Below are 24,356 nucleotides of genomic sequence, written 5' to 3'. Positions count from 1 at the left end.
AGGATTTTATATCTACTCCCTTAATAGACTTTTGAGAACAGAAATGATCTCTTAGCTCATTAAGAAGAAAAGATAAGAAAATAATTGGACTGTTTCACTCAAAGCAATTCCTCACTAGCATGCCAATATATCAGCTGGCAAACTTTCTCATTCAAAGTTCAATTCATCATGAATTAATCCATTTTAAATCTTTTACTGTGAGCTCAGCTGTTCATTATTCATAAAATAGCTACACTGACCCTTCACTGACAGATTCAAGATGGCACAGAGTTCATAAAATCAATACTTTGTTTCAAGCCACAGGCTGCCAGAGCAAAAACCCAGGCCCTGAATCAAACTAGAAACTTACTGGAGCTATAAATTTCATTATAGCTATTCTATCTTCATAGCTAAAAAAAAAAATAATAAAAAAATTTTTAAAAAATGTAGTCAGTTGGACTCATACTTCACTGCCTTTTCCTCAGCAAGTGTAATGCATTACCTGCCATATCCAAACATGGTAACCACTGAAGCATTAATCCTGAATTACTTTGGGTTCAATGATAGAAAATAGTGTCATGTTCCTTTCAAAATGCATTTATTTAGCATATTCTAAGGAAAATTGTTTACAATTAGAAAGAATAAAAATGCATTTATGGATCTGCTTTCATGCAGTATCACTTAGGGAGGATTTTTATTTCACGTTCAAAAAAATTCTAGAAGATACAGTCAGAAAATTCTATCCCACCATAGCCCAAGAGCACAATTTGAGCAAAATGCATTTTTTTTTGCAAGGTCAGTGTATTTCCATATTTCTTCTTCCAAGCATTTAATAAGTGCTATAAGAACTAATTTGGTTTTAAAGCCTGCAGGAAGAAAAATGAATTGATGGAAGATTTATATTTCTCAGGATAATTTTATATACCTTGTAGAACCCACAACTCAGGACCTGAATAAGTGCCAGAAACATTGATGGTTTGTACTTATTTCTGAATACAATGCTTAATATGACATGATAGGGACAGCAGAAAATCATTAACTAGTTCCAAATTCATAACACAATGTATCAACAAAGGAACTTTGCAAAATGGAATTTAGGCAAGTATTACTGCAATAAAATAATAAATATCCAACTTAAAAAAAATAATAATAATAAAAGAGAGATTTTTTTTCCTGGAATGTACAGTCTTCTTTTTATTTTTTTCTTTTTCTTTTTTTTTCCTTTTTTGTTTTCATGGGGCAGATAAACAGCATCCATTTTTAATTACATTTCAAACAGCTTATGGAAAATAGTAATATAGGGCCGAAGCAAGATGTAAGGAAATAATTCTAACAAGAACTGTTGACAATATCATAACAAACGAAGGGAGGAAAGCTTTTGATGGTTTTATCTTTCCACTGCTGTTTGTTGTGCTTTTAATACACTGTTTGGATCCAAGATATATTTAAATTTTTAAAATGCAGATTCAGACAAGTTAATTAACATCAGTTGAATGGACATAAATAAACAATTTACAGTGTCTTTGTGGTTCTTCAGAAAATATAAAAGCAACTTTATTCCTTGCTACCTAGTCAAGAAGTAAAAATGTCGTTCTTCACTTTGTATATGGTCACTTTGCATCCCCCCCAAAAATTAAGAGAAATGAAATCCCACAAGCATAAAGAAATATCTCATGGGATCCATATTAGTATGTGAAGGAAAATCATATTGAAACCTTAAACACCCTGAGACACGCCCAATTTGCCATTCGCCTTTGTAAACTGCCAGTCACAGGTTCAGCTGGGTGAGAAAGAAAGCACTGAGAAAAAAATCAAACATCTTTACTGAACCTTGTCTTTAAAGTACATGAGGAAACCAAACAGATCCTCCTGATAATTGTTCAGAGGATTTACTCTTCCCAATAATTATTTGGCTGATGTTAAAGTCCTGATTTACCGGTAACCTCCTCTCTGTGCATAGTCTATCATGTTTATCTCTTAGAACTATCTGTTAGAAGTATCTGCTAGAACTATCTATCCTGGTTTTGCTTATGTGCAGAACAGAGGGATTTATTTTTCTTGTTAATAATTGACTAAATTCAATCTGAAGAAAAAACACACGTAACTATGTTAGCAGAATGACGAGACATAAATATCTGTTTATTTTTGTCATGATATTCATCCCATAAAACTCCATGAAATATCAACACTTAAAAACAGCAGTTTTATGCAGATTTGCTGTTGGGGCAAATCAAGGTTGTGCATTATTTCTGGCTTGGGACAGGCATTTTTTACCCCACATAGTTCTTTGCAGAGGATGACAAGCATTACATTTTGTTTGTAATTTCTTTCTTTTAAGTAACATCTTAGTGCTGGCCATCTCCTCCCTTTGTCACCTCTGTGCAGCACTCCCTGGTAGTCTGCTTTCCTACTGGCATGAGGAAAGCACAGTTGGAAATGCAGCACTTCTGAAAGCATGGGGTGAATTTTACCTGGAAAGTTGGAAGCAACGGGCACCTTCCTACATTCAATGTAATACAGTGACATTTTGAAAGGGTTTGTTGAGTTAAGCAACAAATTGTAACTGTGGGAAAAGCTTCTAGGTTGATGCCTAAAGGGGCTTTTGATCCACACAAATATTTTCAGATAAGAGGGTAAGCCTATTATCTGAAGCCTAATGGGCTTACATGCTAATAGCCAGAATTATGACAACAATCTGCCTAACAAACAACAAGGAAAGCCAAACACAAAGCTGTTTCTTTTCCTGTTTTTGTTTGTCAAGCCTGTCTCATACTTGTTGCTCTTTTCCTGGGTTTTGCTGAGTAAAGACCCAGATTACTGTATGAAGGAGAAATGGACTTTCTCTTCTTTCTGCATAACCTGATTTTTAGCATTTTAGCAACAAAGACTTAAATGTTCATGCTCTGTGCACATCTGGTTTTCAGGCCCTTGCTCATCACTGCTGGCTGGTCATAACTGCTGGCTGATTTTAATTAAACTTTGCAGAAAACATAACAGCTCAAAACCATTGTAGTTTGTAATTCACATGAAAACAGGCAGCCATATGAAGACAGAGAGAGTAAAAGGCTCTCTAAGAGGAAATGTGCAGTGTGAATTAATTATACCAGATGTGCATGATTCTTCACACAAGGAAAACCAGACTGCTTAAAATTTGCTGTTACCAAAATAAATATATATATATATATTATAATATATATGTATATATATATATTAATATTATATATTAATCCTGTGTAGGCATTTCCTTTTCGTTAATTCTCTTTTTAATAAACTGTTTCATGGAACATTTTTACTCATTTTTGAGATTTAGAGTTTTTTTTTCTCATGATTTTTATTTCTTTCTAGCCTCTTTTTTCTCCATGAAGGTCAGGCTGCTGTGTTCAGAAAACATAGATTCCAGAAGTAAGATTCTTGTTTGCAGATGTTCAGTCATCTCAGCATTTATTTGATATTGTTTCCATTCCCCAATTGTTTAAGACTTTCTCTCTCTGCAGTAGAGAGCTATTAGGGCATCCAGGTTATTGAAATTGGTTAGCTTTAGATAAATTTTATTTGAAGAGTTCAATGTTATCTTTAATTCTGTCACATGCCAGACTTTTGCATCAATTTTAAATATTATTTAGTTGTGCCTCATGTTATATTGTCACCTTTCACATGACCGTTAACAGCAGCCACTGATCCATAATATTTTTTCTGCTCCGAGATCACAGTTGGGATCAATTATATCTCTGAAAATTTCCAAACATACATTTTTTTTTACATATGTGAGTGATACCCAGTATTTGTTGGTCTTTTAACCTCTTAAAAAGTTCCTGTGTCATGTGCTTATCATCTTGCCAATGAGATTAGAGGGAGCTCATTTATGGAACAATTACCTCAGGATTCAACCTAATTTCTATCCAATTTTTAGGAGTCTGGAGAAGAGAGGAAGTGAACTGCAGACCAGGCTTCTGGAATTTGACAGGGCAAAATATCATTGATGTATTTAGATATTTAGAAATTTCTAATCAAAACATATTCGATAAAGTACTGCTATGCTAATAGAAATAGAAACATTTCACAATATTTTAAAAAGCCAGATTAGCTCAATTTTGATTCAGGAACTCATTTTGAAATTTCACTCTGTACTTATATTATATTAGTCAGAAATAGTACATCTTTTTCACTGAGAAAACAGGTATAGTAGGAGACTGCAAAAATTCTTATCATATCTTAGATTTCAGATGTTTCAATTTATCTTACTGATGTTCCAAATCATTATGGAAAATTTCACTTAACGCTGAACAAAACCACCCTTTTCTAAATTCATCTTCAGTGAAATATTTTACCATATACTAGTCATAGGAAAAAAAAAGTATAGATATGAAAATAATGTAGAACATAAGAACAAATGCTAGAAATAAAACTTTAAAAAGATTTTTTTTCTTAAATCAAACATATTTCAATATATCTTTCAACAATTTAAAAGCAAACCAACCAACAAAACAAACAAAAGACACTCAATTTAATGTAAAACAAGAGCCAAAATACCAAAAGTTCCCTTAACAGGAAAGGGCAGTTTTTGATAAAATCTATATAGAAGGGCAACCAACAATAATTGATTGTGATATTCATGAATCCTAAACTTTTCTGCATCCTTTTTAGTTACAGTGTCATGTAGTACAGTGGCAGATGTTTCCTGGAGGCATTTCTGTATTCTGTATTGTAAACAATTTCCATTTAAAAAATAAGAACCCAAACACTTTGGAAGGTTAAAGTCCTTCTTTTGGATAACAGAATATTTCTCTTGGTTGTTTTCAACCTGAAGTTCAAACAGCCCATTAAAAGCCATCACTCCCTCCTCCTTCTTTCAGCCGAAAAGGTGACGCACTAATGCATCTCACTATGAGTTCTGTCTTTCACATGGACAAAGTACCAAAATTACTGTTATTGCCAGATCGACTGAAAGAGAAAAATGGTACGCATGAATTCATGGTACTCTTGACACAGCTTATCAGCATGGTTTGGATTGTTGGTTTTAAAAAGGGGACCTCTCTCAGTCTCTGCCTTCTAAGCATCTTCAGCAGGAGAAAAATAATTAATGATACTCCTGTAGGTATGTCATAAATACATTATTATTATTAAATTACTGCTTGAGAATATTTACTTCCCTAATGTGTCAGGATCTACTAAGTGTTTAATTAATTTGATTGTAGACATTTCTCAGGGATACTAGGGTGACTAGGATGTGCACTGAGATCAGCACCAAGGGGCAGAAAGTGGATTTGGTGATGGAAGAAAATGAGAAGTGGTGATAAAAGCCTTCTGGCTGGCCCTCCACAGCTCACCATAGCTGTATACGTGGTGGCATGGGCAGCTGTGTAAATGGTAGCAGCAGATGCAAACAGTGAATGGAGGAGACTTTGGCACTTGACGTACCTTGTCAACCCACTGGACCATATGTGCCACGCCTAATGCATCTTGCCCAGGACAGAGTTACCTGCAGGGTAACTGCTGGCTGGTCTCCTCCAGCCAGCTCACTTCGCTGCGTAGGACAGAGCACATCAGAGCCACGTTAAAACTCTCTCCAAACTGATAACAACATTGTGGTTGAAATTACAGGGGTTGCAATCAAGACACATCAGTGCAACTTATCCTTGTGATTATGTGAACTTGTAAATAATTTTAGTAATAATAAAAGGAAGATTCCTGTGCATTGTTACCACCCCAAAAAAGCCCAAATAAGTCCAGGAAAGCTATGAAAGTGGGGAAGTGAATCTAAAATTATCAGAAAAAAAAAAAAAAAAAAAAAATAAACCCAACAAACCAATGCAGACAGAGCTTTTCAGTGCAGTTTTTCCATCTGAAAGAGAGAAAAAAAAATAATGGATGGGCATAAAGCCTGCAGTTCTGCTGGAAACAGAACAAAAAGGACTAGCATCCTCTTTACCTCCTGCTAAGAGAACTGAGAATGAAAATACTCTGTGATGTTGCAGAAATAATTAGAATGCAAGAAAGACATCAAAAGACCAGACAGCAGAAGATTGTGGAAATATGATGTATTGCAGTGAAGAGGGATGCCAACACTCACATCTTGCACAAAAACAGGATGGATGTTACCTACAAAGGTCAGAGCTCTTAACATTAGCAAGGAGCAGAGAATTTGGAGAATCAAATTGCCATGCTGTCTCTACCCTAGGCACAGACAGAAGAGACAAAGTGCACTACAGACAGTGGCATATGGCCTGAAGCAATGAGTGTCTCCCATGTAACTCTAGTAGAGAAAGAGCAGTGTCTTCACACAAGTACTTTGTATGCTTATTTTTCACCTGTATTTGACCTGTTCTCTCCTATTGAACCCAGATTTCAGACAATCTTTGCTCTCTGTTAGACCAGATGAAATTTTCAGAGGCAGGGGATATTAAAGGGCAGAGGCTACTAGAATAGAGAGAAAAGTTTATAGAAGGCTGGAAACTTATTTCTTAAAATCCCCAGCATATACAGTATGTACTGCTACTGATCACAGCTCTTCTAGAGATAATCATTGTGTATATTAGCAACTGTTTTTTTCCCTTATAAGAAGTATTAAATTTCAAGTGTAGGCTCTAAAATTTTAACACCCAGGAAAGGTACAGGTTAACTGGGATAAACACATCACAAAATGGCACAAAATGGTTTAGAAGGAATACAGTAAGGGATAAAGAGACACCTAATATATTTGGTAACAATCACAACCATTGTGCTAATGTATTTTCTTAAAAATATGAGAGATAGGAATAACTATGAGAGGAGTTATTTTTATTCAAGTATTTAATCGTTAACAAATAAACCAAGACTACCATTTTCCCTCGTCCAGAAGAGACCCTTGCCAAAAACACTGCTCCCTTTTCTTGACTACATTGGTTCAGTCACTGCAAAGGCACAGCAGTATCATGGAGGCAGTTCTTCAATCATCTTGATGTTTTGTGACTTTTTCCAAAGAAGTAGAAAAACAGAACAGAGCCAGACCTCTGACCTTCCTCCACTTTTTGCTAGCTCACCAGCTTAATAAAGACACTTGCTCTCTCATCCTTCCTTCAAAGCTCTGCTTTTCAGTTGGCACCTCTTAATGTTTCCATTGCATCTAGCAGAGCAGTTTGAATGATTTGCTGTGAACATCAGGTAGTACTCAAGTAACCCCATTCTAATTTTCTGATCATGAGAAGTTTGGACACAGGTGACTGTTACACACCTGATCATAAAAATGAATTAAGGATTTATTTTCTATAACTATGTAAAAACTGGAGATTGGAGAGAATGCATACATACTTCTCCAAAGCAAAGTAGCTACAGAATACTCTAAATTCACCAGTTAAGCATGGTATGTGACTTTTCCCTCGCTTGGTACTGGTGATTTTCCCCTGCTGATGGACTTGATTCATGCACTGGAGTAAATATATGCTTGCTTTTGGCCTCAGGTTCTTTCTTCAGAAACACAGGTGTTGAGCCAAAACTTTACTGTAATTAGTGCTTGTGAAGAATAAGACAAGATGGTCCTAAACCAAAGCCTAAATCCAAAGCCAGTTGCAGGAGCCTTCAAATAGACTTTTACAAGGTTAAGATGTCAGCAGCTGCTTCCACATACAGAGAAGAGAAAGTCGACTGCTACAGGTATGTGCAAAAAACATCATGGGATTCCTGCTTCTTATGACAAAAAGGCAGACTCCAACACCCTATTGCTTTTTAAATTCACTTATTCAAGCTTTTTCTTTGAGGAAATGTAAGGTTGTTTTGTCCCTCATTGTATTAAGATATGGCTTGCAGTTGGCCATGGTCTGCCTGTAACACAGCAATGTCTTGGAGCCTCCTGAGACCAAGATGCTGCTTGGCCTCTGCTCTTTTGCTGCAACATTGCTATTAAAAGCATTTGGCATTGTTGAACATGACAGGCTTCTGGCTCAGGCCTCTGGTCATACTCAAATCTGTCAAATGTGATGGCTTACACTTGGGAATTTTGGAGTGTACAACCATGTAAAATAAACAAGCTATTAAAGGTTCTTCCCTAGATTGTGCAGGATGAGTCCATCTTGTTGCGTCTTTCTTTCTTTCCACTACCAAAATAATCTGCTAGTAGAAGTCAAGACAGACATTTGCTTGTAAATAAATAAATAACAATCTGACATCTAGAGATATTTGATTCTCTATTTTGCATTCTTTTATCTTACCAAGTACTTCAATTTAGTTTTTCCTAACACATCTTTTTGGCTGACTTTTTGTTTATTTGTTTGTGTAATAGACAAACTTCTACCAGAGTTTGTCTGAAGGAAATCTTCACTATTTTATTTACAGTACTGTTGCTAAAACTCATTTCTTTTAAAATCCTTTGCTTGGGAGGACTTGCAAAAGCACAAATCTCTTTGGGAAGAAATGAAACAAATTGAGATATAAACTGGCTTGACAAAATAAGTATGAAATTAAAAAGCAACAATGGACAGAAAAGAAATATAGTTCATAAAGTAGTGCACAATTAAATGCCAGAGCCTAGCTAGTGTTTTTAAAGGAATTAGGGATTTGTAACAATACAGGGAATATTTTTATATTAGAATAAGCATAGGAAACATCATGTTCTGAGGTATAAATTACCCTAGACCTCCTTGTCCTAGGATAAGGATTGTCCTAGGACTTTCCCTTGGAAAAAGGAGATTTCCATTATTATTAAACCATAACTTATAGTGTTTTCAGCATTTATTCCTGAGTGATTCAAAAAAACAAATTAGATGATGTTATGTAGCATTGATTTTCTTTATGATGTGTAGAATTTGGGTAGAGACCAAAGTTCTCAAGCATAGGTGCTTAAAAACGTGACATCTAGGCAGTTAAGGACATGATTAAATGATCTGATTTTCCCAAGATACTGCACACCCTTCAATCTGTTGAGAGACAGCCTGCCTAAAATTATAGCAAATAATGCAGCTGAGCAGGGAAAGCAGGAAGGACTTCTTTTGCTTTTACTTCTATCTAGTACTCCCACACAACAGACAGATGAATTTACCCCTTTACATTATCTGAATGCATTTTTTTCTTCTTTTTATTTCTGAAGTTTGGAGGAGGAGGAGTTGCTTTACTCCAGAGTACTGTCTCTCTCTTTTACACACTGCTGCTTTTCATTTCTCTGAAATCAATGAACTTTACAAATACTGGGAAAAAAAAAATAATAATAGGAAACTGGTAAAATGTTCTGCTTAATGCTGCTTGAAAAGATTCTTCCATCTCAAAGTTAATAATTTCTAAGTCAGGTTATGCATGCACAGTACATCAAACTTGACAGCTTTACTCATAGAAAGGTTGTGCTTGATGATTTTAGGTGAGCTAGATCTGATGAATATTCATATCCCAAACCTAAAATCGTTGCCTCCCAGCTCTTCAAACTAGTCATTTGGTTTTCTTTATCTTTTGTAATAACTATTAAGTGCTCCTTGCAAAACAATTGGGTGACAAACAACAGGTATAAACACTGAATTACCTTTTTGAAACTGGATCTTCCCACCTGAAATAAGCAGTATTGTTCTGTAGTGAAATATATGTGGATCCACCAAAATGCTTAAATAGACTAGTTCCTAAACTGAGCATATAGTTAAATTGATTCAGAAGCTGTGTACAAGTCCTGAGGACTCCTGTTACAATCTGCAAACTACATATGTGTCATATGTATTTGCAATGCCATTAAAATCAATGACGTTTCAGATACATGTCTTAAACAGGTGTGGGGGCACTCTTTACCCTGAAGTTTATGTTTGGGATTGGGAGAAACATCTGTAACAAACTTCAGTTACTCTCCAAGCTGTTAAGAAAGTTTCTATTTCACATTACAAAGTACTGCAGTAATACAGCAGTATACAGAACTAGTGAAAAATCCAAATTGTGGACTTTCTCAATGATAGAAAAGATAACATAGCATGAAGTTGGTGTAAGAAAAATATAACCCAGACAGAAGAACCTAGCACAGTATTAAATAAAGTTACTCATAATAAGTGGATCCAGACTACCAGTTTACCAAATTCCGCTAGCACCGTTAATGCTGCTGTGGATGAGGCTTGGTAGACTCGGTATTGTTAAATGTAAATAAGAAGCTGTCAATCACTTCTTACTTCTTACAATTCAGTTGCCATTTTGCAAACAGTTACTTTCTCATGCACTGCCATTTACATAAAATATCGTATATATAGGGTTCAATATACAGCCTAGTGATTTTTCAGCATGTAGCACTGTGAAAGATAAATCTTTGAAATGGCGTGACATTTCAGCATGAACTGCTGAGCCATCATTTTGCAGGCAAGCAATATTTCATAGCCAGTATTACCTAGTGCAAGTAAGCGAAATTGTCTCTTAAGACCACTATATGCTACATTTTTCTATGAATCTTTAGAGAACTTGCACCCCAGCATGCAATAATTCACAGCTGAATGCAATTACTCCCATTTAAACAAGATGCAAAATTTACTTGGATTGAACAGGATTTCTCAGTGAGATATAGATACGTGCAGAATACTGCATGCAAATTTAAAAACAGAATAAAGACCTAAAGGAGCTTTCCATAACATAAAAACCTCTGTCAGTAGATAAAGGTCTTCCAGTTTCACCTTCTAAACCCACAGTGCCATTTTTGCTCAAGATTTTCCTTTTGGAAACGGCACCAACAAATAACACAGGGAGCAGGCAGGAGAGGAGCTGACAGCCCTGCAGAGGTGACAGCTGCCTGGCAATCGTGATTAGAAGCCCAGCGCAGTGTTGGTAGGCAAAGATAAGCAGGACACAATAAGAAAATCCTACTTATACCTGCCAATGACTAACTTGCTCAAGTCCAAACCTCTCTTTGTAGGTTTCACCTCTCCCAGTGACAAACCTCCCCTGTGTACTGCTGCAGTGACCTTTTCCTACAGGGCTCAGCAGCACTAATCCACCCTGTCAGCCATCTCAGCAACCACTGTACAAAAACCTTTGGTCTCGTAGTAAGCAGAATTAGTAGCTGCTTCCAGAACCAAATCATTAAGGCCAAATGAGTTCATTGACATTGTTGTCACTACAATGAATAACCTAATCTCAATTGCTGTAAAAAATATTGATTAAGAGGAAAGATTTTAAAGAAGTGGTGGCAGTTATTTTCAAGAATATGCCTGCAGAAAAATGGAATCTGAAAACAGCACCCTGAAAATTTATCTTGTTTTAATTTAGGTTGAATTATTTTACTGAACTTGAATCTCATTATTTTCAAGTCAGTTTACTGTGAATTGCTCTCATTTAATTTGATGTTCAGATATTTGATGGATGAACACATTCTTAAACATTTTCTGCTAATACAGTGAACATTCTTCATTAATAACATTTCCATTAACTTAATGACATATTAATAGTAATATGGATATTAAAAACATTATCAATGAGAACAATCCCTTCAGAATACTGCAGTTCTGCCATTTCCTCGTTTTACGTGCCAAAAAGAATGTTGAAATAGGTGAATCTAATTTCAGTTTAATATATATATATATATATACATTTAGCATCAGGATTACTAAGGAATAACTTCTTGATTCCCCATGAATCCTATTCTCATGGCATAGTTCTGCATTTAACTTCTCTAATCACTTGATACTGCCTTCCTACCTTCCAGAATTAACTGAGCACTATTTGAAAGTTTTCTCCTTGCTTTTCATTTTAAAATGCTTGGATGCTTTATACTTCACATTATAAAGGTATCAAAGAACATTTCTACCTGTCACTGTTACTAAGTACTAACTGTATATTGATAGCCTAACTGCTGCCTTACAGAACATTAGTGGAACGCTTTATCAAAATGGACACAAACATTGCTATAAGAAAACCATCTTTTATAATTCAGTTTTAGAAAGATTATGAAATCTATCACTTTTCTTTTTCTATGGTAATTTTTTTATTATTGGTTTCATTGAATTCTGACTACCTTCTTGTTTCCTTTGACTCCCAGTTCAAGAATTATTATGTTTTGCTTTTTAGTTTTTTAGTTTCTTGATAGCTATCTCACTTGTATTTCTTTACATTTCCTCCATTCTACTATCTACTGTTTTTATTATTTATTTATTTTTATATTACTGCATTTGAGAAAATCTATATAAAAACCCTACCCAGTAAGAAGAGGCAATTTCCAAGCAATCTGCTATGGAAGACCATAAAATTGTCACTCAGGGAAATAAAATATTCAAGGTAAGAACAGGCAGCCAGAAATCACTATCCAGCAACAGTTCAGAATTACACTAGATGTACAGATGGACAACAAAGATGCTTTCCAATCCAAATCTTTAATTTCACAGCCCCACCTTCTCTGTACAAAACGCCTCAATTAACTTTTTCACATTGTTTTATTCATTCATATTTTAAGTAGGATATTTCAAGGAGGAATTCTGTTGGGAAAAGAACAGTATTCTGAAAGAAGAGTGTGACTGAATCATCAAGGAATAGCATTTGGTGATGGTTTTGAATTTGAACAATGGATGTAAAGTTAATTTTGTGAAGGTTGCTTTGGGTGATTACCATAACATTGATTATTGGTATCTCTGAGAAATAATAAAATACTTTGAACATACTGTGCAGTGGAACAAGATGCAAATAAGTCTTTGCCTCAGGAAGTTTACAATTTCCATGGCATTTAGGACAGGACAGGACGAGAAAACAATCAGGGTGATCATAGAAGGGTCTGTAGTAACCAGATGCAGAACAGAGCAAAGCAGCAGATGATAAGCCAGCCAGAAGCTAATCAATATCATGAGAAACAGATGCAAAGGGCAGATTTATCACAGTTAATAGGAAGAATACATTTTCCCAGTGCAGAAATAAAGCACAGCAAATATATGGGTGCTTCTGAGGCAAAAGTTGATACAAGGTTTTGGAAAACTTAACACTGAGAGACTAAAAGAGTGGGTAACTAGTCTAGAAACCAGAAGATATAGTTATCTGATGATAAAAAATAATCAAACCAACAAAAATAATCTGTTCCCTCTATTTTCCTAACTCCAGAATAAGGAACATCTCATAGTAATGGGATGCTTGGAGTATCAATACATGTAAGTGAAGACAAAAATAATAAAACAAAATAATTAAATACTGGATAATTCCTAAAAACGTTGATGACATGGAGTATAGTAATAGAATATTTCCTTCTTTTGTCACTGTAAAAAAAGGAAAAGAAACTGTGCAGATTTTTTCCATTTCTATTTCTGATGTATACAGTAAGATAATGTCAAATAGTTCTGACATACAGCACCACACTGTCAAGCAAAAATAAGTAAATAAATAGGAGTTCTGAACTACACTGTCAGGGTAAATTTTTAATTATCTATTTCAACAGACTGTAGGAATCTAAACAGCTTCTGGAGCCTGATGAATATTCACTAAATGTTTTCATAATTTTACCCTATGTGGACTCACTATGAAAATGTTTTCACTGTGGTTTTGTGCCCTTGGCTCATAGTGTCATCCTTTATCTGTTAGCTTCCTAAGACCCGTCTTATGCTCTATCTTCTAAGAGCTAAAAACTTAGCATGTGCCAACCATTTAAGGTCACATCCTCTTAGCTTTTAACTCCCACGATATTACTAGGTGACATTCAAAGTCAAACAGCTTTGAACATGGAACCTGCACAGATGGTGACAGCACAAAGAGGTAGTGCAGCTTGTGAAGCACCATGGTTTCCACCACTAACAACATGCCTGTATACTCTACAGAGGCACTGACATATGTGTCTGTATGTGTGTTCACACACCCACCACTTGGACAGACTCATGCAGGCAGGATATACGCAGGCATATATCAGTGATCTTCTTGGAAAGATATGTTCTACCTATCCTGGCACCTCCCAGCAGTCCCACTGGCATATAAGAGTATTCCAACAGGTGACTTACCAAGATAGGCTTTCTGCAGAACAGAAAAATAATATTTAAGTTAATTCAAACCTTGTATGGTTTAGGGATGGGACATGGTAAAAACGAAACAAAACAAAACAAGATTTCATCTACTGCAAATTTGCCTACTACAAAAAGATACCAATTTCTTTGTCCCTCCTTGGAAAAAAATATTTTTTTCCAAAAATCAGTCCCTGCAAATTTTCTGTATTGAGAAAATTAAAAAAAAAAAAGTGACATAGTAATAAGTGAGGAACTTCAGACTTTTGCCCAACTTGTCTGTTCAATTGGGAGTTAATGTTCGTTTTTATGTTTTATTATTTATTTATAGGTAGAGCAATTAAACCAAGGTAGCGTGAAATAGAGCATACCTACTTAATACCAATTCCATCAATTCTGTATTGTGTTTCGTATAATTATGGGCTGAAAGACAGATGAATGTTTGCTATTTTGTATTAGCTAAACAGTGGAAAGATGTTCTTTTTATGTAGAGGCAAGGACAACCCACATCACAGTAATTTTCCTGCCTTGTTCTCTGATTATTCTGTTGGAAGGTCTCCTAATTATTAAGGCCCAAAGCACCTACACAAAGAATATGTCTTAAACCCAGGAGTGTTCACCATTTTGGAAAAACACTGCAAAACATACATATATATATATATATATATATATATATATTTTTTTTTTTTTTTTTTTCTGAGAAAGCAAAGTTAACTTGTCATTTAAATTACACAAGGGGAAACATGCATCCAAAATGGCTGGTAGCTACAAGGAAGGTACACAGTTTATTTGGAACCCATCACATTTTTATATTAAAAAATGAAATCATTCTTAAGCTTTGAACTTGAATGTCAAAGTCTATGACACAGCAAACTTCTGCTGAGAAGGTAATAAGACCTCTGGATAGCTGGGTTTATGCCAAAATCTCAGTCAGGGAGATAAGGGGAGCTGCTTTAATAAATCACTGCCAGAACAGCAGCCAATCACCATTGTTCCATCCCCAGGATCCTGAAGCATTCTCATTTCCTGTAAATGTCATCTTGAGTTAAAGCCAGAATGGACCAAAAAGCAGGGCTACTGCTTGGCTGAAGCTACATAAGAAAAGATGAAAACCAAACCAAAATTAATGAAAAAATAAACAAAGGAAAATAAAAGAATCCTTCATCAGCTTGAAAGCTTCAGAAAGATGTAAGAGTGTACATCTCCTCTAGCCTATGAATTACTCCAGTTAGACTCCCAGGATTGTCACTAACCACCATTCCCAGTAGGTCACTAACATACAGCTGGAGATAGCCTCAAATGGCATCAACATTTGAAAAACAAACAAAAATAGTCGTTCATTACAAATAAATCCTTTCCCTCTTTCTACTCTAATAGATGATGGCAACACTTAAGCTGGAGAGCAGACTAGCAAGTCAGAGATGAAATACAAACATAACTGCAAACAGCAAAAACACTTGAAGTGTGTTGCAATTAACAAAACCCCTGGCAGTTTAGGAGATGTTGTCCTCCTCCCATGTCTCAGCCTTCTTGGCTGTCTCATTTGTTACCATCCACATTGCAAAGCTGAAGTAATTTATTTGAATGTTCCACATCAGCAGCATTCATCACGATGTAAAAGGCTTATTTCTAAACTGAATACTGGCAACAGCTTTCTATTACTTTTTCTCATTTTTGCCTATTTATCCTGTCTTCAAACTCCCAGCCAGTGCTCCACACAGAGTGCAGTATTACACAAGTAAGCGTACCAGAATGAATGTGAGTGTGGCAAGCCCAGCATAAGAAGTTGAAAGAGAAGCTGGAAAAAGATACCATGCTGTTGAAAACAGTACACTGGACAAACATGAGACCATGAAATCAAACCTAAAAAGGAAGGGCAATTGCATAAGGTTGAATACAAGTTTCATACATGTAACTGGACATCAAAAATACATTCTCATATTTACTGAAGAAAGTGAGGGATGAAACAGTGAACTTTGATTTCAGAATAGTACCATCTCTGAGCTATAATCCTACCATCAAAAATGCAGTGGTGATAAATTTAAAATGAGGTGATGACTATGGGAATACGTAAAAGAAAGCACTAGCTAACTACTGGGTAACTCATGCAATCAAATATATATCAAGGCAAATCAGAGTTTATTTTGAAGTATAATCTATCCTTCAGAAAGGTGGGACTACCTTTATTATTAATAAGATTAATATTCCTTTCTTTTATAAAAAGGAAAAAAAAAACAGCAATGGTGAATATAAGAATAAACATCTTAATGAAAGGAGCAGGAACAAAAATATTCAAAAACAAACAAACAAACAAAAACATATATAAAAAAAATGAAAAAAACAACAACAACAACAAAAAAAAACACTACCAGAGTACAGGAAAGTTGGTTAAACCTAAAAGACACCCCACGAGGTATAATGGAATTCAATACTGCTTCAGAAGAAGAATGCAAGAAGAAACAAATGACCAGTGTGATTTTAAAGTTCAAAGGTTAAAGATGTCCTTTCTTGTTAAATGAAAAAGGGGAGGAAACCAATTAAATAAGATGGCTTCAGCTGAGTCTTGCAGGAGAGAGATAAGGCCTGAGAAGAAGCATTGTGAAGTAATGCCATCCAAATGGGAATACAGAAGGCTTTTATAAAAATATCAGAGGAAAAAAACTAGCAGTAGAAAGAAGAACCCATTAATGAAGGGTATATTTTAAATTAGTAGTAACTCAGAAATAATGGTGATAATGCCTTTCCTTTAAGAAATCCCTGTTTAACCAGAGAAATTAAAACTCTGGCAAAAATTTGGCTTTAAAAAATCCTTGCTTTATCAGTGATTTTTTTTTTTTCCTATGATCTTTCTAAACTTTAGAGAAAAACAGCAGACAGAAAAACTTCATGGAGAAATATTAATATACATTAACTTTCAGGAAATGTATGAATGATTCCGTGTGTTCTCATCCAACACATTATTTTGTGTTTGCCAAAAAGAAGCCAATTAACAATAAAAATATATATACATATTCAGTAACCAAAAAAAGCCTTATGCTTGTTCAATTGGTGCAAAATTAAAGGAATCTGAGCATATAAAGTGAAACAATGTGTAAAGCACACTGATCCTACAAGTACTAAATCTCACTGCATACCTACCACACATTCAGTTATTTATTTGTATTCAGTAGTTACTGCTACATATTTCTGTAGTGCCTCAGCTATTAGCTTCATAAGATTTTACTGAAAGCATAATATGAAGCCAATTGATTCCTAGGACTTGCACAAAGTCTTGATGGAATTGGCACACAGACTTTGTTACAAATTGGAAACTAAATATTTATTAGAGAACTTAGAAAGTACAGCAGAGAGAAAATCAGTACTTTTTTTGCTACTACAAAGAACTACTCTGAAGTACTATGCTGATAAATATATTTTCTGACATAATATAGCACTCCTTTATCTAGTATTTAATATAGTTTTTCTTCTATCTCATTTATCTGGCTAAAAATTTGCACATTCATATATTGCAGGTTAAATTCCCTCATTCATCCTAATTGTACCTTGACAACATCAATACCTCCAGGCCACACCAGGATCCCTATAGCCTGAGGGCAAATGGAATTTACCAGAATGATTTTTGTAATTGATTTAAATGCAAGTTACCAGAATGATTTTTAAAATTGATTTAAATTAATCAAATGGTTCTTCAGTGACCGTTTGGCTATGTGCAGTATCTGGCAATAGGTAGAGCATGAAGCTGAGAGAACCACACCACCTTTGCTGGGTTTTTAGGTCACTGAGCTGCTGGCAGAATTGCAGGGACTCCTAGGGCTCTCTCTGTACCACCTGGCCAACCTCCTCTGCAACAAAGGGCCTAGAATATTCCACTAAAAGTATCTGTTGCGTCCGTGCCAAAAACAGAGACAACAGAAATACTTGCATTCTTTTCATCCATACAAAATCATTTCAGAGCATTCTGGCTGAATTGGATAAGGATGTTGCGTGCTTCTATTTTCTTGGCATACTAGTAAGAGCCAAGGCAGCCCCATAGGCATATGTGACACTATACTTGTCATGGCACATATGCTCTTGGGAATAGTGTTCTCTTCAGTGTTCTTTTAATATCTTGTATGCACAGCCTCGGGAGTTTTCTTTAGAAGAACTTAGAAGGTGCTAAGGAGACACATGGTAATTTTCCTTTGGTACGTAATTAGCAACACAGTTTGCCTGTTCTTCATGATGAAGTCACTTCTCTGCTGTGTCTTTAGGAGCCTCCTGCTCTGGATTCAGCCAGGCCAACATCTTGCTTTCTGGCTGCCCTTTTCACATATGTTCCTTTTGAAAAATTGCTCAGGAAAGTACTAAGTCATTCTGAATACTCTCTGGCTAACTGTAAAGAAAATTTAAAGTGTGCTAACAATCTTTTTTGGGAAGTTTTTAATGGCAAATAGTCCTGCTTGTATGCACTGGAGACCCACAAGAAAGCCGACTACATGGGGGGCCCAGTGTAGGAGCTGCTCCATCTTTTTTAGATGGAGCCAAGTACTAAAATACATATAATAAATGTTAGGCTAATTAATTATATCACAGACCCATGATATACTCATGAGACTGCCACAGCAAAAATACACACACATCTAAAATCATACTGGTTCAACAGACCGGCTTTTATTCTACCAGGAACAGAAAAAGACACAGAAATACAGTAAGATTTGTGTCTAACTGAATTTCCTTAAAGAGTGAAGGCTTTCTTTGACATATACATTAATCTACAAATTTCTCCTGAGGGAATTCTACAGGGTCAAATGAAAAGACAAATTCATTTTTTCAATTTGCTAAATCTACAATCTACAATTTAAGCATCCAGATTTTGAATCTAATCACATACCGTTCAGGAAGACCTGACCACACATATGGCATAATCTCTACATTATGGCACACTGTTGCAAACAGGTTTTTTTGAAACTTTTTTTTTTTTTTTTTATATATATTTGGAGATGACATAGGAAACCACTGGGGAAGATTCATTTGTTTTTAAGATCATTCAGGTGTATTTCTGTTTGCCTAAAAGATCAACAGTAAACATGTAAAATCCTAACACTGTCCTCTGAAAACTATTTTATTTAGTGTTGTGACCTTCACAGTGCAAGCAATAGTAAAATTATCAGAGTGATTACAGTTCTCATTTTTAAAAATGAAAATGATCTTACTTATTTCTACTAAATTTTCTTGCTTTTTCCTTTTTAGAGCTTATTTGTTTCCTGATGGCTGGGCTCACATGTTAGAATAAAAATCCTACAAATCCAGTTGTGGCATATTTAAGTTGGGTTCACCTTTCCTAGGATTTATAATGGGCTTTTACCTAGAAAAATGCAACCAAGACACCAGGAACTATTACCTCTAAAAAACATAAACTGTCATTTTAACAACAAGGTGTTTTCTCAGCAACCAGTAACACAAATGGCAAAATCTCCTAAAAATTGAGGTAGAACTCCTAATTAATCTCCTCTCAAATATAGGAATTATTTTACATTACCTTTACATTGTCCTTTTTTTCTGTGTTGTACTATATGAGTGAAATCTCTTCATTGCACTGATAATTAATCTTTGTTTTTAAGACATTGTCCTAAAACATCACAGCTGACAGAGATGAAGAAAAGATACTTCATATCCTCTGTGTTTCCCTCAAGCAGGGGACTGATGGGAGGCAGCCTGGTTAGCTGTGTAGTACAGGGTAGTCACTAAACTGTTTTAGTACATTTTACAGAAGTTCCTTTCAAGGCTTAAATGAATATTTGGATATATGTCATTATGCTTCTTTCTCTAATGGTACCTACTATACAGGCAGGGTGGGAACAGAGGCTGGAAAAGCAAAAGACACACTTTAAAGCCAGCTTTATGAGGAACACTCACTTTGCAAAAAGACCATCAACAAAACAATCTGAGCTCCCTTTGGTTAGATGTTTACAAGAAGTTGTAGCTTGAAAAGTGCTGATAGCAATTTGACATCATAATTACCTATGTCACGGCCGCAGCTGTGAACCCAGAAGTGAATTTCTGATTTCTTGAAAGAGAAGCTCAAAACCCTTATTCCTTAAACAATTCAATTCTTAGCAAAATGAATGCAGTGGTTGGTGTTTTTTGTTTGTTTGTTTGTTTTTGTTTTGTTTTGTTTTGTTTTGTTCCTGTTTTCATGGAGGAAAGACAACAGCTAAAGTTTTCAGAATGGGGCATGGCAGAGAAAGTGCTTGCCATGTTTCTGAAGCTTCAGGAGAACAAATATCATTTACAAAGCACTACATTATTCAGTTCCCCCTTCTATCAACGCCATGACCAGTGAGAGAAATAGAGCTTTTGTCTAGGAAGTAGTAATGATTCTGTAAGTGCTAGCCAAGCCCACTAACAACCAATACTGCACAAAGTATTGTTGACCTTCAATATTGTGCTGGGTTGTACCAGATAGCTGCAGCATATCCAAGAAATAACCGCAAAGAAGCAATCCAAAATTAATAAACTCTCTATTGTAAATTGTCTGTGATGGAGGCTGCTACTACTGCCCACACTGGAAATCTGCAGAAATGGAGTCTGATTTCTTGAAGCTCACTTACCACTACTCAGGAATTCAATGACACACTAAAATGACACTCATATACAAAGTCCAGTCTTAAAATTTCCTACACTGCCAATCCAATAGAATCATTCCAAAATAATATTTGATGGGTAATATTTTGGAAAACAGCACTAATGAAAATCTAGTTGGACTTTTTGCTTTCATAATTTATCTGGTAGGCTTTAAATTAACATTGCTGACATATTTTATTTTGAATAAACAAAAAGATTATTTTTCCTACATGGTTTGCCACTGAGTTTATCCATTTTATATTCACCCATTTCTCAAGAGTGTTTTTGTATCATTAATTTAAGTAATTAAAGAGAGAGAAAGATGTACAAAACAGGATATCATAAATTTCCTTCTATCCTGAACAAAAGGAAAATGCTTGTAAAATAGAGCCTATTCAGTGTTTTTGTTTGTTTGTTTGCTTGTCTGTTTTTTTTTTTTTTTTTTTGGTTTGTTTCTTTTTAAGTATCAAAAGATTTAGGTCATACATGACATACTAAAGCAATTCTTTTCATGAAGGGAAAGATTGTAACTCAAAGAGGAAAAAGAATAACTCTTTGAAGTTAAAGAAACATGCTGAATATTTCAATAGCTTTGCTGTACAGAAGCTGGTTTTCCTAACATAGAGCAATTCTAAAACCCCTTGGAAGGCAATTCCTTCCACTACAGGATGACCTCTAGATGACAGTATGTCACATCATCAGCTATGGCTGATGTAAATACGTATAGGTGTGTCACTTCGCTACAGTGATCCAGTAGAATTTCTTTTATGTTAAATGAAAGAAACAAACAAATACAAAACTTAAAATGAAAAAAAAATATATATATATTCAGAACAAGGGAGTTTCATCTTAACCACATAAACCAAAAGCTATCTGTCTATGCTGCTGGTACAGTCAATAGATAAGAGCCTCCAGATGGTGGTTCACGAGTCATGAAGATTATACACCTTTATTGACCACTTGCCTCTCAAAAAGCATTATATTTCCTTGTTACCCCAGACACAGACCATTCAATACATCTTGTCTACTTTGGTGTTTGAATCTGGCAATAAGTATCTCATAGAAAGACTGAGACTTGACTTGAAAAATTAAGTCAATCCTCATGGCTTTTTTCCTAAGGTTCACGATCTCGCTACTAAAAATGTACCTGCATTTTTAATTTAAATTAACACATTTTTAGATTTCAAGCAATGGCTATTAGTCTGTTTACAAATGACCAGTTGGAAGATATGTAATACATAATATTTTCTGTCTCTGCAGTCTCTTTTCAAGAACACTGTTCAAATCCTATCAGTTTGAAATATTGTATTTTCACTTTTTAGTTAGTATATTGATGGACTGGTAAAAATTATACCTTATTATCATATAAAAGAATTTAACATGTATAATCAAGATTTATTCCTAAACAAAACACCTTCAGGAATGAAAAATGCATGATCTGTCAATTATTTTACTACCCAGGGCAACACAATTATTTTCAAAGCTACACATGCTTTTAAGTTTCAGTAAAGCAATTCTTACTTTCCCAATTTTACCTACACAGTAGTTAATAGGTTTAGCAGCCATTTTACATTCTGTCCTGCAGTGTGAAACAGATCTAAAGCATCATACATCCCAAAGAAATATATAAGAAAATTTAAGACACTGGAAATTAAGGTTGATGCACACAGGTACCAGATTAGGAAAAGCTATTCTTTTAATTTCATTAAAATATTTTAGATTATTCAGTCCATTAAGCAGGCTCGAATTATAACTATATTGTATCCTTTTGTACAAAGCTTAATTTGCAAACTGCATTGAGGGTTCCACTCTTCAGTTTATACATCTGATTCTGCTTAAATTGTTATGACAATCTTTTGTTTACAAAGGAAATCTTTGAAGACTTAATATTTTAACAATTAGATACAGATGAGATTAGTGCTGTAACTTCAAAAGAAAACAAACTCCAAGCACATTGCTGCACAAAACACTTCCCTGTAAGCAGCTGAGGCTGTCACCAGGGACTCAAGGAGGGGCAGGAAGGCTCCGCAATGGCACTCAATGAACAGATTGAAAAGGGAGGATAGTCTTTGCCTCTCCCCATCAAAAGAAAACTCAGAGGTGACATAGTTAAGATTTATAAGTAAAATGTTGATACAAGCAAACTGAGGGACTTTTTTTTTTTTTTTTTTTTTAAGATAAAGGTTAACACATGCTTCACTGTGCAGCAGGCATTATGCAGCAAGGGGTATTCTCTGTCCTGGCTGGTAGCTTTGCTACCACGATGCATCCTTTCCAGCTTTTCCTTCATGCTCTCTCCTTTTGAACAGACAGCTTACAGGGATGAAAGCCCATTTCTTTCTCTGGAAATTAAAAGGCTCCCACATTTTTATTTTATTTTTTTAACCTGTCCAACTTTAGACATATCCTTCTTTTCATTTTATGTGATCATAAACAGCCCATGACCAGATTTCAGCTGGATTCCAGTCTCCTTTTCTAGCCACTAATGATGAAGCTACCTTGCAATGCAATTGCCAATACAAAATGAATTTAACATCATCCTAGGACAGAGAGCTTTACTGCTTTGCTCTAAGAGCAGCACACTGAAAGGGAAAGCGTCAAATCCTTGTGTTTTTTCTCTGCTGTACTGTAAGCATCCCCACAACTGAAGTGGCAAATACGCGCTCACATCCTTAAGACGCTATACTTAATTTAACTTTATCCTTCCTTTCACCTGCCTGTTTTGTCCAACTGCCAACCAGGTGGAATAGCAAATGTACAAAAAACCAGCAGAAGTCGGAGTGGATCATTATGTCCCTTTCTCATTACCTCCTCTAGGTGCAAAAAGTGCTCTCTGTTTTGTTTCTCATCATATTAGAGTTCTGCTGAAGCTGCCAAATCCAAATGTTCTTTAAAGTGAACTTACACCTAATAAATTGAAAGCGACTGATTTCTATAATGTTTCAAAAGAATTGGTTTCTATGAAAGTGCTAATGGGAACATTCTCATAATTCTTATGTTTTGTTTGCCTAACACGCATATATATATGTACCAAGAAGTACCTCAATCTATTTAAGTAGCTATCATAAAAAACAGTTCTTCAATAAATGACTTAAGTAGTAAAGAAGAATAGCTTACTCCACAAAGAAGTAGGTCTCTCTGAGGCAATTTATAACAAAAGACAACTTATTGATCACACAACACTACATTTCCAATACTAAATCCTCAAAATCACAATTTTTATATTCAGTTTCATGAAGCATGCCTAAAACATGCCATGTTTGTTAATGTTAGGACTGTAATATCAATTGCACCTATTTTATTGTACATTTCAGTATGATTTTGATTTTTTAAATAGGTATGCAGGAGAATAAAATTATAATATTATTTCCTCCAGCCATCAACCAAATTAAGACGTTTGAAATAACTTCATATGTTTCTCGACTTGAAGACTCAAATATGCATCACACAAGAGATTTTAATTCTTTAATTTTACATTTCAGCCTAGGGTATTTTGGGTAATGATTTAAATCTTTCAACCCATATATTTTTCTAACACGAGGGAGGCTTGTTAGTCTTTGCTGACAGCGGAGAAGTAGTGAACCAAAATGATGCTACTGAAACTGTGAGGTGCATTTTAGGTAGTTGTTATTAAATATACTGATACTCTCTTCAGAAGTAGATTACAATCAAAATAAACCATCTGCATTTTTCCTGAAGGGAAGTATAGCAATCTGTTAAAATATATTAAGTCCAGCCTCACTTCAAATAACTTTGAAGTATGTAAACCAAACTTTGAGATAAACAGAAATAAAGAATGCAAATAGACTGCATGACATTAATACATAGCTCCACACAGCCCACTTTGAAGAAGTAGATTTGTGAGAAAGTTAAATGCATCAGCTG

At 35.2% G+C, this 24,356-nt stretch overlaps 1 protein-coding gene across 8 annotated transcripts in view; it reads right to left on the bottom strand.

Annotated features, from left to right (window-relative positions):
* The window catches only part of NAV3 (neuron navigator 3), a 413,471-nt gene that overhangs the window by 73,883 nt on the left and 315,232 nt on the right, over nt 1–24,356 (bottom strand). The window lies entirely within an intron of this gene.

Source organism: Aythya fuligula, chromosome 1 (genome assembly GCF_009819795.1).
Source record: "Aythya fuligula isolate bAytFul2 chromosome 1, bAytFul2.pri, whole genome shotgun sequence".
NCBI lineage: Eukaryota > Metazoa > Chordata > Aves > Anseriformes > Anatidae > Aythya > Aythya fuligula.
Note: the sequence above shows the minus strand (reverse complement) of the source record. Positions and strands in the feature narration are given on the sequence as shown.